This window comes from Somniosus microcephalus, chromosome 1, assembly GCF_052327205.1.
Source record: "Somniosus microcephalus isolate GS21.2 chromosome 1, FLI_Smic_1.0, whole genome shotgun sequence".
NCBI classification, from domain to species: Eukaryota; Metazoa; Chordata; class Chondrichthyes; order Squaliformes; family Somniosidae; genus Somniosus; species Somniosus microcephalus.
Window position 1 is genome coordinate 290,907,183 of NC_140987.1, and position 19,420 is coordinate 290,926,602.

General features: G+C 45.6%; 1 protein-coding gene across 6 annotated transcripts in view; it reads left to right on the forward strand.

Moving 5' to 3' along the window:
* The first annotated feature begins 257 nt into the window (after window positions 1-257).
* The window catches only part of LOC147124839 (lysine-specific demethylase 4C-like), a 645,681-nt gene continuing 626,518 nt past the window's right edge, over window positions 258-19,420 (forward strand). For 5 of the 6 annotated variants that reach the window (XM_085993864.1, XM_085993875.1, XM_085993908.1 and 2 more), the window contains exon 1: window positions 258-362. The gene's annotated coding sequence lies outside the window, so the exon portion shown is untranslated. The remainder of the gene's footprint in view (window positions 363-19,420) is intronic. The other variant, XM_085993905.1, reaches the window with a different exon arrangement.

A 19,420-nucleotide genomic window follows, 5' to 3' on the forward strand; every position in this document is an offset into this window, starting at 1 on the left:
GTGCAGTTCCTGTAGGGGTCGCTGTCTGCGGTGGGTGTGTGGGTCGGTACCGTGCAGTTTCTGTTGGGGGCGCTGTCTGGGGAGGGTGTGTGGGGTCAGTGCCGTGCAGTTCCTGTGGGGGGCGCTGTCTGGGGAGGGTGTGTGGGGTTGGTGCCGTGCAGTTCCTGTAGGGGTCGCTGTCTGTGGAGGGTGTGTGGGGTCGGTACCGTGCAGCTCCTGTTGGGGGCGCTGTCTGGGGAGGGTGTGTGGGTTGTGCGGCTGCGCGGGGGAGGGGGCCCTGGACTCAGAACAACAACTGTCGGCGGCCGAGGTAGAAGTCGGGGCCTGAGTGCAGGCCTGTCTGTCCTGACCAGATCGCTGAGGTAGGGTGAGCTGGTGCGGGTTAGCGGCGGTGGCTTTCACCGTCTGTGTGGGTCGATATTCAGTCCGGAGACCGGGCTCGGGTGTGCCGAGGCCGGGAGCGGTGGTGCTCAGCGATGTTGAACTTGTCGTATCCGAACCCCGGCCCCGCTCTCTCTTCAGCGGCCGGTGTGTAAATGGCGTCAGTTGTGCTGCTGGGTCCCCGGGAGTCCCCTCGCTGTGGCGGGGTTTGTTGTTGTCGGCTGCTCCCCTGCTGACAGTGAGTGAGTGAGAGCTCCTCCCCGGGTGGTGGCCCACCCTGGGATGCAGGCCCTTTGATGAAACACTTTGCAATCCGCCTTGTCAGGCGGCCGGTCTTTGATTTTCTTGTTGCACCAAATTATACATCGCCTTTAACGTACTAAAACGTCCCGAAGGCGCTTTTCAGGAGTGCTGTCGAACACAATTTGACACCGAGCCACATAGAGGTATTAGGACAGGTGACCAAAAACTTGGTTAACGAGGTAGGTTTTAAGGAGCGTCGTAAAGCAGGAGAGGTAGAGAGGTTTAGACAGGGAACTCCAGAGCTTAGAGCCAAGTTGCCAGTGGTGGGGCGATTATAATCAGGGATCCTCAAGAGTCCAGAATATTGGAGGAGGGCAGATATCTGGGAGAGGAGGAGGGGTGGGGTTGAAGGAGATTAGAGATAGGGAGGGGCAAGGCCATGGAGGGATTTGGAAACAAGGATGAGAATTTTGAAACATGGATTGACTCCGGTGTTTCCATTTCCATTTGATTTCCCCCCCCCCCCTCAAATACACCCCTGTGCAAATGCACTTAGCGTTGCTGTCTTGAAGTTTTATCGTTTTGTGGCATTTCATGCTAAATGCATATTAAGAAGGAGCTGTCATGTGCATGCTTGATTGTAGAGGGAGTGTGTGTTTTAAAAACGGGAGGCATTAGAAATAGTGGAAGTTAACTTTCCTGTTAATGGTACTTTTTCTCTTCATTCATCTAGTAACGTCTTCATAAATGATTTTATTTACACCCTTTCGATGTTGATTATTCTAAAATGGATTTACTTTGAAATATAGACATTGCATGTTTCCTTGATGATGCAGCGCATTGCACTGTTGATATTTCCGTGCCCAAAATCAGCTGTAACCTCCGACATCGCTGAATCATTTTAGAGCCACTGCTGTGACAGAAATTAATTAACATTTATTATTACAAGTAACTGTTTACTATTTTGTTATTTCTGCTTTTAAGCATTTTTCAAAAAATATTTGAAAATTTCCATGGTTCTGACATCTTTAATTGCATATAAATAGCAACATTAGAATGTTGTAGGATGTTCTGAATATGCCATTTTATATATTTATAATAATTTGACAATTGCAAAAGACCTTCAAAGTTTTAACTGGGTTATGGAAGTGTTGTGGATTGGCATTTTTAAAAAATTTAGTTGATTTGAGTTTTTTCTTGGTGAATTGGGGATTAGATTTTAAATAGATTGTGTTTAAAAAAAAAATACATGTAAAGTACTAGAATATGATCTGCTCTTGCCTTCAAGAGCATCTGTAAACAGACAGCAAAGTTGGAAACAAAAAGGCAAAAGAACTGCAAATGCTAGAAATTGGATGTAAAACTAAAAACAGTGGAAGTAAACAGCAGGTTAGTCAACATCTGTAAACAAAATATGGCTCAAAGCTTTAGTTCTAAGACGCTTCCTCTGAACTTAGAGCTGGGTTGTGCCAGTTTATTAAATGCACTCTGTTGAAAGATTGACTTCCTGTTCAACCATTTCTAACTCTTGTCATTTCCTCAATAATATTGACTTGAGTACTCTGAAGAGCAGAGAACAAAGTGCTTAATTTTCCAAAGAGGGGTAAGCCAAAAAATGTTGACTGTTCAGGATGGCCTCTAATTTAATGTCTTTAATGTTATCATTGTGTTCAAAACCTTTTACAGAATTGACTTGGTTTAGATCCTGTTCTCCTGATATTTTAATATCAAATTGTATTTTGAAATGGAGTTTTAGCCTGGAGGGCTTGGATCCTCTTAAGTGGGACTGTATGAAATTGTAGCCAAGGAATGGAGACATGAGCAGAAAGTAGTTTTGTACTTGGAATGACACATCTGAATACTGTATTGAATTTACTTATTTTAAGTTAGCATAACTATAAGTTATATTTATACGTACAATTCTTGCCGATCTGTAACTATAATATAGAAAAGTGAGAGCATGGGCAAGATGGACTTCTTCCAAATGTTTATGTTTGATTTCCACTACGTGTTCTGTCATAGTCAGTACTTCGGCCTAGTTGAGATTGGGGACTCAGGTGCAAATCAGCATCTGACAGCACACTGATGCACCAAAGCACTCGGCCTTGTTGTTGCCACTTTTTTTTTTTGCAAAAGTCACAATTCCTCCCCACCTGTTAATGTAAACTGAATAGAGCAACATACCCATTTTGGCTCAAGCAAGGTGACAGTCCAGGCTGAGCTGCTTGTGTTGGTGATGTAATATATAAATGTTTCACTTTATTTTTTATATTATATCTAGCATTCAATTAAGATGCATTTTAGATTGTTGGTTTAATTTCAGTGAGAGTGTGTGTTTGTTTAGATTGGTGAATTCAACATGTAGGTATCACATTGGGCATATGTATCTCTTATTACTGAGTGACCATTAGATTTTAGGATTTGACAGATTGATGAATATGTGTTGTGAAATTATTTTCATTTGCATTGAGCAATGGTGAGTTTTTTTTGCTAGTAAAAGTGAAAGCTTCCCTGATGGTTGAGGTGATTAAGGCAATGAGTAGGTGACTCATACAGACCAGAAAGATCTCAGCTGGGATGGTGGTGGGGCACATCAATTTGCTTCATTACCCCCAGATTAGGGAGGGAATAATCCACCTGGATTCCCATCCCACTCATGGTTGCCAGCTTGGGACCCCACCCCTGCTTGAAGTGTCCTTGTATGGGCGTTGGAGGAGGAAATGACTGGGCTCTGCTGTGTGGCTAAATGGCCTGCCAACAGTTTGTCCAGGCTGGAAGATGAATGGCTGTTTAGGCGAGGTATTGGAAGGAGCTTGTCTTGTCTGTGGAACCGTGCCCCAGGAAGAAGTCAGTGCCTTCAGGACAAGGGAGAACATTTGCACAAAAAAAAGGGAAACTGCAAAAATGCTAACTGTCACTAAATTGGCTTCAGCTTACTGGGCCAGGTTTTGGTGTAGCATGGCATCTAATGGTGTCTGCCATTAGTTAGACTTGCCTGGCAACCTTCAGCTCAAAAAATTTTGCCCACTAAGATGCTGAAAATACAAGCTGATAATGGCGCAGCGAGGGAAACAGGACATCTGGGTTCTGAGTGAACAGGACAACCAATGAGATTTAAGGATTGGGAAATAAACAGCAGAAGGACTGAGAAGGAGGGCGAGTTCAATGTCAACTCAGCTACAGAAAGAGAGGGAAGGAAAGATTGGATTAAGAGAGAGAGAAAAAAGAGACAAAAGTAAGATTTAAAATTTGACATTTTTAAAATCTCCTAAAACAATTCACAGCATTAAGGAATGAGACTCCATGCTTTTGTAATGGTTAATTTTCTGTGCCAGAGAGGTTGATTGGCAGTCATTAACACTTGTCAAATTGTTAAAAGGGTACTTGCACTACTAATTACTAGCCCTAAATATCTGCGGTGGGTTTAGTTCGTATCTACCGCGCAAATACAGCAACTCCACGATATTCAATGCGTGTCAATGGTGAGGCAGACAGAGAAATGCCATTTTCACGAAGCTAACGGTGGAGCGGCGCAACTCGGACAGCGACTTTTGGATACTGGCATTTAACTGCACCTGAAATGGCTGTACTGTTTACGAATGAATAGTGGCGAGTGCCATTAGCCTCACTGTTATTTTGACAGCAAAATCTGGCACCATTTTTTAAATGTTGAATAGGATAGAGCTTTTCAGTTGGACCTTTTCTCATAAAAATAATTCATACAAATTTTCTTAATTAGTGAGTTTTTAAAATAATTTTACTAAAAGTTTCTGAAGTTTTGATATCACTTGCTGATATTTGAGTCCTGCACAATCTTTAGGGTGGGAATGATGAAAATTTACTGGCACTATTCGACTTGCTTAGTAAAGTGTGCTTCTGATTGGCTGACTATTAAACAGTTTCATGTAGCCTCCATCAGCCAGGATATTTTGGCATAGTACAGCGATATTAAGTAATGTTAGTACATCCATTCAGTGCAATATATAAAATGTATGCACCTTTAGTAAATCGGCACAAAAGTAATGATGCTGCTTGTGTTTGTCTTTTTTTAACAAAAGGCTCCTCGATAGCACACTGTGCCAGCTTGCCAACACAGAAGCAGAAGATAAATTTGCTCCTCTGTGATTTTTCTCGACGCAACAAATCCTTAATTATACCTGGGGGAGTCTGGATGTTAATCAGATGAAATTGGGGGAAGCAGGAGGGAGGGGTGGATACAAAGCAAATGACATGTATTTTCCCATGGAAGAAGGGAACAAAAGTTGTAAGTTGACCTGGGCTGCTCTTACCTACTCTTAGTGGGTGGTTAGAGAGCAGTATTGGCAGAGGGCAGTGAGGAAGTTTCCTTCCAGTGTTCTTCGTTTGGGGGATGTTATGGAGTACCTGAAAGTGGTGACTCAAACTGAGGAGTGGTTCCACAAGTGTTGTTAGCTGTCTTGTACTTTGCCCAAGTAGCCATCATTCTTGCATAAGAATGGACAATGATTATTGGTAGGTTACCAACCATGACAGTCGAGCCCAATCCTGATCTCCCCTGAGATCTGCGTATTTCCCAGTGATTGAGTGGGAGCCATGACTGATATTTTTTCCTCCCTCCTCCTTCCCTTGCTTGTTGATCCTAAGACTAGTTGTTGTACCATCTCCAAGGATCGAACCTTGGATGTTTCTTGGTCTTTATCGTTCAGAATGCACGATATATGCATTTACTCATTTAAACAATTGGTAAAGACCAAAGTCTTTTTATTGCATGAACTTGAATAAAGCAGATAGTTTGAGAAGAGATTTGGCCATTCAGTGGCTTGTAGATCCCTTGCAGTATACTAGCAATACAGGTTTAGTGTCTGTGTGGGAAGTGGCATCAGATTTTGGGTGATACTAAACTTGTATGTAAAGTTGGGTGTGGAGGCCCAAACTGACTCCAAAGCAGAGTGAGATTTTCTCAACAGCAACAACTTGCACTTATATAAGCAGCTTTTAACGTAGTAAAACGTTCCAAGGCGTTTCACAGGAGCGTTATCAAACAAAACACCAACACTGAGCCAAATATAAGGAGATATTGGGATAGGTGACCAAAAGCTTGGTCAGAGGTAGGTTTTAAGGAGTGTCTTAAAGGAGGAAAGAGGTATAGAGGTTTAGGGAGGGAATTCCAGAGCTTGGTGTCTAGGCAGCTGAAAGCACAGCCGCCACTGGTGGAGCGATTCAAATCGGGGATGTGCAAGAGGCCAGAATTGGAGGAATGCCGAGATCTGTGAGTTTGTAGGGCTCTAGATGTTAGAGAGGGCGGGGCGAGGCCCTGGGGGGATTTGAACACGAGGAGAATTTTAAAATTGAGGCATTGCAGGACTAGGAGCCAATGTAGGGCAGTGAGCGCAGGTGATGGGTGAATGGGACTTGGTCCAAGTTATGATACAGGCAGCAGAGTTTTGGATGAGGTCAAGTATACGGAACATGGTAGGTGGGACGCTGACCAGGAAAACATTGGAATAGTTTAGTCTAGAGGTAAAAAAGGCATGGATGAGGGTTTCAGTAACAGATGAGCTGAGGCAGGGGCGGAGTAGTTGGGCAATGTTACGGCGGTGGAAGTAGGCGGTCTTGGTGATGGAGAGGATATGGAGTTGGAAGCTCGGCTCGGGGTCAGATAGATTGCCACGGTTGGAAACGGTCTGGTTCAGCCTCAGATAGTTGCCAGGGAGAGGGATGGAGTCGATAGCTAGGGAACGGAGTTTGTGGAGGGGTCCGAAGACAATGCCTTCGGTCTTTCCAATATTTAATTGGAGGAGATATCGGCTCAACCAGTACAGGATGTCGGACAAGCAGCATGACAAAAGACAGTGGCGGGGTCGAGAGAGGTGGTGGTGAGGTAGAGCTGGGTGTCATCAGTGTACATGTGGAAACTGACGCTGTGTTTTTAGATAATTTTGCTGAGGGACCGCATGTAGATGAGAAATAGGAGGGGGCCAAGGATAGATCCTTGGGGACACCAAAGGTAACGGAGTGGGAAGGGAAGCCATTGCAGGATAGATAGGAATGGAATCCGGCAAGGAAATCTCATTCCACTTTGTTCCAGTGTCAGTCTGGTCCTGACACTGAATTCAGCCTGTATTTACACTCTAACTGTAGCATTAATGAGAAATGAAACCGCTTTGCTTTGACACTGCAGCTGTCTGAATGCATCTTTCGAAATCCAAAAGCAGGAAAATGTCCACCATAGATGTGTGATGGTTGAATATGTTTTAGTATTACTTCGATAAAATTGCATGCAGATGCTTGTTGATTGATGTCTAAGCTTATTAGAAATGAGAGGAATAAAACATCTAACCATATACGTGTGAAACTGTGCATCACAAAACCATTACGATACACTGTTGAAAATAAAACTGGAAGTTTGGGGCAGTACCTTATGCTTGGAGTGGTAGAATACAACTTCATGTCTGCAGTTCCTTAGTGAGTTCCCAAACTCCATTTTCCCATTGTGGGGCATTGCAGAATGAAGCAACAGAGCAAAAGAGAGCCTGTGCTGCCTGCGGTGCCAGGGTTAAGGATATCCCCTTGCGGCTGGAGAAGAGCTTGGAGTGGAATGGGGAGGATCCGATTGTCGTGGCCCATGTAGGAACCAATGGCATAGGTAGAACTAAGAATGCGGTTTTGCTGAGAGAGTTTGAGGAGCTAGGATCTAAATTAATAAGCAGAACCTCAAGGGTAATAATCTTTGGATTATGACCTGAGCCACGTGCAGATTGGCACAGGGTCAAGCAGATCAGAGAGTTAAGAGTGGTATGGGAAGAACGGGTTTCAATTAACGGGGAACTGGCACCAGTACTGGGGAAAGAGGGAGCTGTTCCATTGGGACGGGCTCCACTTAAACCCGGCTTGGACCAGTGTCCTGGCGAATCGAATAACTAGGACTGTAGATAGGACTTTAAACTAAAAAAGGGGGTGAAGGATCAGATGAGGGGAAATTTAGAAATCTAAAGAGAAAGGTGAAGGCAATAGAGTAGTGTAGCGATTTGGGTAAAAATAAGCAGAGTGACAGGAAGGGATAGAGTTTAATGGTAGCAGTGCAGCAGGGAATAAGGTAAAACATTTAAACTAAAGGCTCTTTATGTGAATGCACGAAGCATCCGTAACAAGATAGACGAACTAATGGCACAAATAGAGATAAATGGGTTTGATCTAATAGCCATTATAGAGACATGGTTGCAAGGTGGCCAAGGTTGGGAACTAAATGTTCCAGGGTACTTGATGTTTCGCAAAGACGGGCAGAATGGAAAAGGAGGGGGAGTAGCCTTGATAATACAGGATGACATACGGACAGTAGAGAGAAAAGATCTTGGCTCGGAAGATCAGGAAGTAGAATCAGTATGGGTGGAGATAACGAATAACAAGGGGCAGAAAACACTGGTGGGAGTAATATATAGGCCCCCTAACAGTAGCTATACTGTTGGACAGAATGTTAATCAAGAAATAGTAGGAGCTTGTAACAAAGGTAATGCAGTATTCTTGGGGACTTTAATCTTCATATAGACTGGACAAATCAAATTGGCAAAGGTAGTCTGGAGGACGAGTTCATGGAATGCATTCGGGACAGTTTCCTAGAACAATATGTCATGGAACCAACCAGGGAACAGGCCATTTTAGATCTTGTATTGTGTAATGAGACAGGGTTAATTAGTAATCTCATAGTAAAGGATCCTCTGGGGCAGAGTGATCATAATATGAAAGAATTTCACATAACTTTTGAGAGTGACTTGCCTAAGTCCGAAACTAGAATCTTAAACTTAAATAAAGCCAGTTACATAGGTATGAGGGGCGAATTGGCCAAGGTAGATTGGAAAAATAGATTAAAAGGTATGGTGGTAGATAAGCAGTGGCTAGCATTTGAAGAAATAGTTCATAATTCTCAACAAAAATACATTCCATGAAGAAACAAATACTCCATGGGAAAAGTGATCCAACCGGGGCTAACTAAAGCAGTTAAGGATAGCATTAGATTGAAAGAAGAAGCTTATAATGTTGCGAAGAATAGTCGCAAGCCTGAGGATTGGGAGAGTTTCAGAAACCAGCAAAGGATGACCAAAAAATTGACGATAAAGGGAAAAAATAGAATGAGAGAAATCTAGCAAGAAATATAAAAGCTGATTGTAAGAGCTTCTACAAGTATGTAAAAAGGAAGAGAGTAGCAAAAGTAAACGTTGGTCCTTTCGAGGCAGAGACAAGAGAAATTATTATTATGGGGGATAAGGAAATAGCAGAAACGTTAAACAAATATTTTGTATCTGTCTTCACAGTAGAAGACACAAAAAGCATACCAAAAATGGTGGGGAACCAAGGGTCTAATGAGGGTGAGGAACTTAACGTAAGTAATATAAATAGAGAAAAAGTACTAGAGAAACTAATGGGATTAAAAGCCGAAAAATCCCCATGACCCGACGGCCTACATCCTAGGGTTCTAAAAAAGGCGGCTGAAGAGATAGTGGATGCATTGGTTTTGATCTTCCAAAATTCCCTAGATTCTAGAACGGTCCCAGCGGATTGGAAGATCACAAATGTAACACCGCTATTCAAGAAAGGAGGGAGAGAAAAAACAGGGAACTGCAGGCCAGTTAGCCTGACATCAGTCGTCAGGAAAATGCTGGAATCCATTGTTAAGGAAGTGGTATCAAGTCACTTAGAAAATCATAACATGATTAGGCAGTGTCAACATGGTTTTATGAAAGGGAAATCGTGTTTAACAAATGTATTAGAGTTTTTGGAGGATGTAACTAGCAGGGTAGATAAAGGGGAACCAGTGAATGTAGTATATTTGGATTTCCAAAAGGCATTCAGTAAGGTGCCACATAAAAGGTTATTACACAAGATTAGGGCTCATGGGGTTGGGGGTAATATAGTAGCATGGAATGAGGATTGGTTAATGGACAGAAAAGAGAGAGTAGGGATAAACTGATCTCTTTCAGGTTTGCAGGCTGTAACTAGTGGGGTGCTGCAAGGATCAGTGTTGGGGCCTCAGTTATTTACAATCTTTATATTAATGTCCTAGATGAAGGGACCGAGTGTACTGTATCCAAGTTTGCTGATGATACAGAGCTAGGTGGGACAGTATGCTCTGAGGAGAACACGGGTCGATTTTCCTGGAGCCGTCAGGTGGGGTTTCAGGCGTGGGTGGAGGGGGGGAAAATCGCAAAATCAGGGGGTCGCGACCCCCCCTCCCCCCGCCTGATTCCCCGCCCTGTCCGACTTTCACTCCGACCTGAATCAGTCCTGCCCGCAGCAGGCTGGACTGGTCTTTAGGCACCCTAATCACCAATAATTGGCATCTATAATGCCATTTTAAGGGGCCCTTGCTACTTTCAGCCTTTTCCCACGCTAAACACGCCTGGTGGGAACACCGCTGATGAAACCTGGCGTGAACAATATCGGCTCGCTTACTTTCAGCTGAAAGTAAATCCAGACAGAAGAGATTTAATCAGACAGCATTTGTAGGTTGCAGGACCTTGTTTCAGGCTTGGGGCAACTTGTTCAAGGCTTAGGCACAGCTGTGGAAGGTTGGAGCCTCACACACTTCTCCAGTGTGAGCTCCTGGGAAGCACCTCTCGGCACCCTCACTCAGCGCTTCCTCAACGGAGGCATCTACCAGAAGTATGGGAGGCCTTTTTTCCCTTCCCTTCATGCCATTAGAGGATCTCCAGCAGCAGAACCAGGAAGAGCAGCAGCAGGAGCGCCAGGCTACTGCTTAGTCACCTGAAGCTGCACAGGCCAGAAGGGGCCAGCGCTTGGATGTGGCTTGAGAGTGCCTTGCTGCGCATCAGGGGGCCATGGGGACCCGTATCTGCACTGGCAGTCCTACTCGGAAGGACTTCCATGAAGGTCTGGTTTCTCTGTTCAATAGATGCCCATCGCTCCTCGAGATGTCATTCTATTATGAGCACTCACCATGTTTTCCATACCCTGGCGACTTATCTCCTCCATGGAGGGTGCCAACCTTTCCATGGTGATGCGTTCATGCGCCAATGACTACGCAAAGGCTCAGCTCATCTCCGCTATGGACTCCTCCATTCGCTCCACACTCGCAGCGACCCTAGAGATAAAACCTGCCAGAGACTCCTACATCTGTGCATGGAGTTCCAGCACCTCTGATCTTGTGATGGACCCAGAGGCAGAGGGTCGACATGCAGCTGAGCTGAGCTGGCAGAGTCCTGCGCCCTCCGATGAGGACTCTCCACTGCTGTCCCTGTCTCCACAATCTGCTGATGCTCACTTGTGAGCTGTGAAACACCAGGTGACAACACTACTCTATGTCCTGAAGGTCCCCCCCCCACAAGGTGTGAGTGTCTGCGCTGGTGCTGGGTGCGCTTACTTCTGCTGACGTTGCATCCTCAGAGGTTGGAGCTTCCTCCTGAGGAGTCTGGCTGCACAGCCTCTTCCTCCTCCACAGTGGGGACGGGGGCTCTGGATGGTACTGTGGGGGAGTAAAGGAAGGAGTTGGAGATGTAATGCCAAGGTTCTGCTGGTGACTCCTAGCGAGTTGACATCTGCTGACGCCTGCATCCATGCAGCCTTGGTCTCAGTGGGAGCCCTCTTCCTCCCTGACCTAGGGAAGAGGACCTCCCTGTGGGCCCTAACCCCATCCAATAATGCCTGCAGTGAAGCCTCGTCGAATTTGGAGGCAGCTTGGGGTCTGGCACTGGCCACAGCTGCTGCAGGCTCCTCTGCCATCCTGTATGGTTCGTTTGGAAGCCTTCAGAGGAAGCAGTGCTTGCTGTGGACCTTGAAAGCACCACAAATGATGACATCATACTGTGGGGCTTGCTGACTGGAAATAGTCAATTAGCAAGGGTTCCCACATGCTGGAAATGAATTGGCCAATTGAGGGAAAATTGTTTCATAGAAACAGAGATAGGAACAGGAGTAGGCCATTCGGCCCTTCGAGCCTGCTCCGCCATTCAATGAGATCATGGCTGATCTTCGTCTGAGATCATAGCTGATCTTACCAGTTCAGTACCCCGTCCCCGCCTTTTCTCCGTAACCCTTAATCCCCTTAGCCTTCAGAAATATATCCAATTCTCTCTTGAAAATATTTATTGAATTAGCCTTCACAGCCCTCTGTGGCAGGGAATTCCACAGGCTCACCACTCTTTGAGTGAAGAAATTCTTCCTCATCTCTGTTTTAAATGATTTGCCCGCTATTTTTAGACTGTGGCCCCTGGTTCTGTGCTCCCCGGCCATTGGAAACATTCTCTCTGAATTCAGCCTGTCCAGGCCTGCCATAATTTCATATGTTTCGATGAGATCCCCTCTCAATCTTCTAAACTCCAGTGAGTACAAGCCCAAACTATTTAATCTCTCTTCGTAGGTCATTCCCGCCATTCCAGGTATCAGCCTGGTGAATCGCCGTTGCACTCTTTCCATGGCAAGAACATCCTTCCGCAGATGGGGCGACCAAAACTGTACACAATACTCCAGATGCGGTCTCACCAGCACCTTGTACAGCTGTAGTAAGGTATCCCTATTCCTATACTCGAACCCCCTTGATATGAAGGCCAACATACCATTTGCCTTCTTAATCGCCTGTTGCACCTGCATGCTCTCCTTCAGTGACTGGTGCACAAGAACACCCAGGTCCCTCTGCACTTCCCCATCTCCCAATCTATTGCCATTTAGATAATAATCTACCCTCCTGTTTTTACCCCCAAAGTGGATAACCTCGCATTTATCCACATTATAGTGCATCTGCCACGTATCCGCCCATTCCCCCAACCTGTCCAAATCGCACTGTAGCCTCCTGACATCCTCATCAGAGCCCACCCCTCCTAGTTTAGTGTCGTCAGCGAATTTGGAAATATTGCATCCAATTCCCTGATCCAGATCATTTATATATATTGTGAACAGCTGGGGTCCCAGGACAGATCCTTGCGGCACCCCGCTGGTCACTGCCTGCCACTCCGAAAACGAGCCGTTTATTCCAACTCTCTGTTTTCTATCCGCCAGCCAGTTCTCTATCCACGTTAATACTTTGCCCCCAATCCCATGAGCCTTAATTTTGCATGATAATCTTTTGTGTGGAACCTTATCGAAGGCTTTCTGGAAGTCAAGGTACACCACATCCACTGGCTCTCCCCCATCTATTTTACCAGTTACTTCCTCAAAAAATTCCAGCAGATTAGTCAAACACGATTTACCCTTTGTAAATCCATGTTGACTCTGTCCGATCCTTTCCCCATTTGTCAAGTGCTCCGCTATTTTATCCTTAATAATGGACTCTAGCATTTTGCCCACAACCGATGTAAGGCTTACTGGTCTATAATTCCCTGCTTTCTCTCTACCCCCCTTTTTAAATATTGGGGTAACATTAGCTACCCTCCAATCCACGGGTACTGTTCCCGAGTCAATGGAGTTCCGGAAGATGATCCTTAGAGCATCTGCTATCTCCAGGGCCACCTCCTTAAGTACCCTAGGATGTAGTTTATCAGGCCCCGGGGATTTGTCGGCCTTCAGTCCCCTCAACTTACCCAACACCATATCCCTAGAGATACTAATTTCTGTCAGCTCCTCCCTCTCATTAGTCCCTATGTTTGCCGATATTCCTGGGAGGTTATTTGTGTCCTCCTTTGTGAATACAGAACCAAAGTATGAGTTTAATTGGTCTGCCATTTCCTTATTCTCCATTATATATTCTCCCGAATCGGACTGCAAGGGACCGACTTGGGATTTTACCAGTCTTTTCCTCCTGATATACCGATAAAAGCTTTTGCAGTCTGTCTTTATGTTTGCTGCAAGTTTACTTTCGTATTCTATTTTCCCCTTCCTGATTAATCCCTTTGTCCTCTTTTGCTGTATCCTGTACTGCCCCCAATCTTCCGGTCTGGTGCTTTTTTTTGCCAGTTGATATGCCCTTTTTTTTGATTTTATGCTGTCCCTAATTTCCCTCGTTATCCACGGTTGAGTCACCTTCTTCCATTCTATCTTTGAATGCTTGCCATTGTCTATCCACTGTCAATCCCCCCAGAAACACCACCCAATCAATCTTACCCAATTCCCGTCTCATACCCTCGTAATTCCCTTTATTTAAGTTCTGGACCTTAGTCTCTGATTCAATTTCCTCACTCTCCATCTCGACTGAGAGCTCGATCATATTATGATCGCTCTGACCCAAGGGGCCTCGTACAAGAAGATTGCTGATAAGTCCCTTCTCATTGCACAATACCCAGTCTAAAATGGCCTGATCTCGAGTCGGCTCCTCGACATATTGGTCCAGATAACCGTCCCGAAAACATTCCAGGAATTCCTCCTCCTCAGAATTTTTACTAATTTGGGTAGTCCAATCAATATGTAAATTAAAGTCACCCATGATGACAGCTGTGCTCTTATCGCACGCTTCTCTAATTTCCCTTTTTATGCCTTCCCTCACCTCCATATTACTATTTGGAGGCCTATATATCACACCCACTAACGTTTTCCTCCCCTTGCTATTTCTCATTTCTACCCATACAGATTCCGTTTCATCCGAGTTAATATCCTTCCTTTCCATTGCATTAATCCCCTCCTTTACCAGCAATGCTACCCCACCTCCCCTACCTTTTTGCCGATCCTTCCTAAATATTGTATATCCCTGGATGTTAAGTTCCCAGCCTTGCCCACCCTGCAGCCATGTTTCTGTAATCCCAATCAAATCATACTTGTTTACCTCTATTTCCACAACTAATTCATCCACCTTGTTCCTAATGCTTCTAGCATTAAGATACAAAGCCTTCAGGCTTGCTTTTTTCACACTCTCATTATGAATTAGTTTGGCCCTTTGTGTTTCTCTCCTTTGCTTATTGCTTCTCACCTTTCTACCATCTATTTCTGACTTCATATGACTTCCCTCTTTTCCACTACCTAGGTTCCCATCCCCCTGCCAAATTAGTTTAAATCCTCCCGAACCGCCCTAGAAAATATTACCCCGAGGACATCGGCTCCCTCACAGTTCAGGTGTAGACCGTCCCCTTGGTACAGGTCACTCCTCCCCAAGAACTGGTTCCAATGCCTCAAGAATTTAAATCCCTCTCCCTTGCACCACTGCTCAAGCCACGTATTTAGCTTATCTATCTTACTCTCTCTAAACTTATTAGCTCGTGGCACTGGTAGCAATCCAGAGATTACTACCTTTGAGGTCCTACTTTTCAATTTAGCTCCTAACTCCCTAAATTCAGCTTGTAGGACCTCCTCCCTCTTTTTACCTACATCGTTGGTACCTACATGTACCACGACAACTGGCTGATCCCCCTCCCCCTTCAGAATGCTCTGCACCCGCTCCGAGACATCCTTGACCCTTGCACCAGGGAGGCAACATACCATCTTGGAGTCTCGGTCTCGGCCACAGAAACTCCTATCTATCCCCCTTACAATTGAATCCCCTATCACTATAGCCCTATCCCTCTTTTTCCCGCCCTTCTGTGCAGCAGAGCCAGTCATGGTGCCCTGAACCTGGCTGCTGGTGCCTTCCCCTGATAAGTCATCTCCCCCAACAGTACCCAAAACGGTAAACCTGTTTTGGAGGGAGATGACCGCAGGTGACTCCTGCACTACCTTCCTGCCTTTACCCTGCCTTTTGGTCACCCATTTACTGTCTGAGCTAGCCTTTACCTGCGGTGTGACCAACTCACTGAATGTGCTATCCACAACATCCTCAGCATCGCGTATGCTCCAGAGTGAGTCCATTCGCAGCTCCAGCGCCGCCATGCGGTCCGCTAGGAGCTGCAGCTGGACACACTTCCTGCACACATAGTTGTCAGGGACAGTGTCCCTGATTTCCCACATGGCACAGGAGGAGCATGACACGGGTCCGAGCTGCCCTTCCATGACTTAACCCTTACAATACCCTTTTATTTACTACGATTTAGCTTAATTATTGAATTCCACTTAGAATAAGTTTGTGAAAGTACTCACCAACCAGTCACCTACCTGTTTTCTGGTGTTGTATTTTCACTGCCGCCTCCTGTCCTGGAACCTTTTCCACCTAGGTTAGGCTCCTGAAATAAAATAAATTGAACCTACCTTTTCAACTTCCCCTAACCCCTAAAAGGTTAGAGGAGGTGGAAGGGTGGGAGACACTACACTGTAGTGTTTCGGGTTTAGCAACAGCTCCACCTATATAAGAGTTACTGGCCTCCTGCTCTCCCGACTGCACCAGCTGTGAAAGAAAAAGCCCGCGAAAGGTGAGCTTTTAAACTCACCAGTTACTGGTCTCCTGCTCTCCCGACTGCCCCAGCTGTGAAAGAAAAAGCCCCCGAAAGGTGAGCTTTTAAACTCACCAGTTACTGGCCTCCTGCTCTCCCGACTGCACCAGCTGTGAAAGAAAAAGCCCGCGAAAGGTGAGCTTTTAAACTCACCAGTTACTGGCCTCCTGCTCTCCCGACTGCCCCAGCTGTGAAAGAAAAAGCCCCCGAAAGGTGAGCTTTTAAACTCACCAGTTACTGGCCTCCTGCTCTCCCGACTGCACCAGCTGTGAAAGAAAAAGCCCGCGAAAGGTGAGCTTTTAAACTCACCAGTTACTGGCCTCCTGCTCTCCCGACTGCCCCAGTTTCGATGTGGCAGACCCATTTAGATTCGTGTGGGAACCCTGACATTCGGGGAACCTGGCAATTCCCCGCACCTGCGGGAAAATCAGCCCCAAAGAGTCTGTATAAAGGGATATAGATAGACTAAGTGAATGGGCAGTAAGGTGGCATTTGGAGTATAATGTAGGGAAATGTGAGGTTATTCACTTTGGTAGGAAGAATAGAAGAACAGAATATTTTTTAAATGGTGAGAAACTTTCAAGTGTTGGTGTTCAGAGAGATTTGGGTGTTCTCATGCAAGAAACACAAAGCTAGCATGTAGGTATAGCAAGCAATAAGGAAGGCAAATGGCATGTTGGCCTTTATTGCAAGGGGGCTGGAGTATAAGAGCAAGGAAGTCTTGCTACAATTGTACAGGGCCTTGGTGAGACCACACCTGGAGTACTGTGCACAGTTCTGGTCTCCTTATCTAAGGAAGGATATACAGGAAACTCTTTTGTATATGGGACCGGGATGGTGCCGGATGATAAATTCCGGATAACCGAATTAGCGCCAGCCAGATAGTGACCTGCGCAGGAGTACCGCCCCGGTGAGGAAGCGGAACGCTATCTCAGGCAGTCCACTTCCTCTCGGGGCGGTGTCTGGAGTGCAAAGCGAGGTAGCGCCGGAGCACTACATGGCCGCTCCATATAATGCTGACATGCTTCATCGCCCCTCCACTTCCGTTAAAGGGGAGGGGTGCTGCGCACTTCGCTGGCCGTTTGATGGCCTCCTATAGCCCCCACTGACTAACTCTGCCACCGCGGGAGACTCGGACTCGGCAACATTTCTGGTTATTAAAGTGTTGTTTTTGGAGTATGAATTTTGCTGGTTATTAGAGAATTCCGGATATTTCGGTGCCGTTTAAACGAGAGTTTCCTGTACTTGCCTTGGAGGCGGTGCAACAAAGGTTCACTAGATTGATTCCTGGGATGAAAGGGCTGTCCTATGATGAGAGATTGTGTAGAATGGGCCTATACTCTCTGGAGTTTAGAAGAATGAGAGGTGATCTCATTGAAACATACAAGATTCTGAGGGGGATTGACAGGGTCGATGCTGAGAGGTTGTTTCCCCTGGCCGGAGTGTCTAGAACTAGGGGACATAGTCTCAGGATAGGGGGTCGGCCATTTAAGAGGAATTTCTTCACTCAGAGGGTTGTAAATCTTTGGAATTCTCTGCCTCAGAGGGCTGTGAATGCTGAGTCTTTGAGTATATTCAAGGTTGAGATAGATAGATTTTTGGTCTCTAGGGGAATCAAGGGATATGGAGATCGGGTGGGAAAGTGGATTTGAGGTCGATGATCAGCCATGATCATTTGAGACTCGTCAGATACTGACGCAGTCCGTGTCCATATGCAGCAAGACCTGGACAACATTCAGACTTGGGCTGACAAGTGGCAAGTAACATTTGCACCACACAAGTGCCAGGCAATGACCATCTCCCCATGACATTCAATGGCATTACCATCGCTGAATCCCCCACTATCAACATCCTGGGGGTTACCATTGATCAGAAACTGAACTGGACCAGCCATATAAATACTGTGGCTACGAGAACAGGCCAGAGGCTGGGAATTCTGCGGCGAGTGTCTCACCTCTTTCCACCATCTACAAGGCACAAGTAAGGAGTGTGATGGAATACTTTCCACTTGCCTGGATGAGTGCAGCTCCAACAACACTCAAGAAGCTCGACACCGTTCAGGATAAAGCAGCCCGCTTGATTGGCACTCCATCTACCACCTTCAACATTCACTCCCTCCACCACCGGCACACTGTGGCTGCAGTGTGTACCATCTACAAGATGCACTGCAGCAACTCACCAAAGCTCCTTCAACAGCACCTTCCAAACCCGCGACCTCTACCACTTAGAAGGACAAGGGCAGCAGAAGCATGGGAACATCACCACCTACAAGTTCCCCTCCAAGCCACACACCATCCTGACTTGGACCTGTATCGCTGTTCCTTCACTCGCTGGGCCAAAATCCTGGAACTCCCTTCCTAACAGCATTGTGGGTGTACCTACACCATATGGACTGCAGCGGTTCAAGAAGGCGGCTCACCACCATCTTCTCAAGGGCAATTAGGGATGGGCACTAAATGCAGGCCTAGCCAGCGATGCCCACATCCCATCGGTGAATAATTAAAAAAAAAGATCTAATTGAATGGCGGAGCAGGCTCGAGGGGCCGTATGGCCTACTCCTGCTCTTAATTCTTACGTTATGTTCTTAACTTGCTCCTCCACAGGGAGGCAAATGTGCAGAAAATGATCTTGGTTCATTCCTTCACCTTTGCAACTACTTCCCCATTCTCCTGACTGTGATATATTTGATGTGGGGGACCTTGAAAGGCATTGTATAATAGTGGACTATAGATAGTGCAGTACTTTCTCATTTTGTTTTCTTGGTAAATTTCTGCACTCACTTCTTCATCACCTATCTTTTATTACATTGCCCGTGCACTGGTATGCAGACACCCTGCTTTTAGTTATCTGTCAAATCCAGTTGACCAGCTGCTCTGGGGCTTGCTGTTTGGGAGCTAAGTGTGCAAACACATGCCTGACTGCTGTGATAATGTACTGATGTGTTGCACCATGGTAATGCCTGCTGATTCTCGCTCTTGAACTGGAGGCTGTAAAATGTGGTTTCTGTTGTATGTCTGATTAAAAAAAAAAATACATTGGTTAGTTTTTAATTGCTGGACAGTTCTGTTTTTCAGTGTTGTGAAGAATCTTGTGCTATGACTTTGCTTTGAATTTCTCCGCCATACTTTGAATTTACAGTTTTATTTTTATATCCAGTTCCATTAATTCTTTATGGATCTTGCAGAACACATATTTTGGAGTGCAACTGTTGCCTGCTAGCATCTTAATAATTAGCTTTTAGAATCTGTACCATTGAGGTAACCCTGTTGGACAGGTTTCATTCAGTGTGTTCCACTGCAAACGTACCCAACATTTTGGCACACTAATCAAAAATCTTGTCTATGCTGATTACATCCTGTTTCTGTTACGCTGCACATGTGCACGGCCTCGCAGTAATCTGGAGGGTACCGCACAGGCTGCTCACAAGCTGTTCCCTGTAAGATAACGCATGTGCGCAGCCGCACAGCAAAATTAAAGGTACCACGCACAACAAAATAAATTTAGAGGGAACATCGATCCTGTCCACAAACCCTTATTTCTGGTTTCCTGGCTTTACACCATAAAATGCTATGCAAACTTTT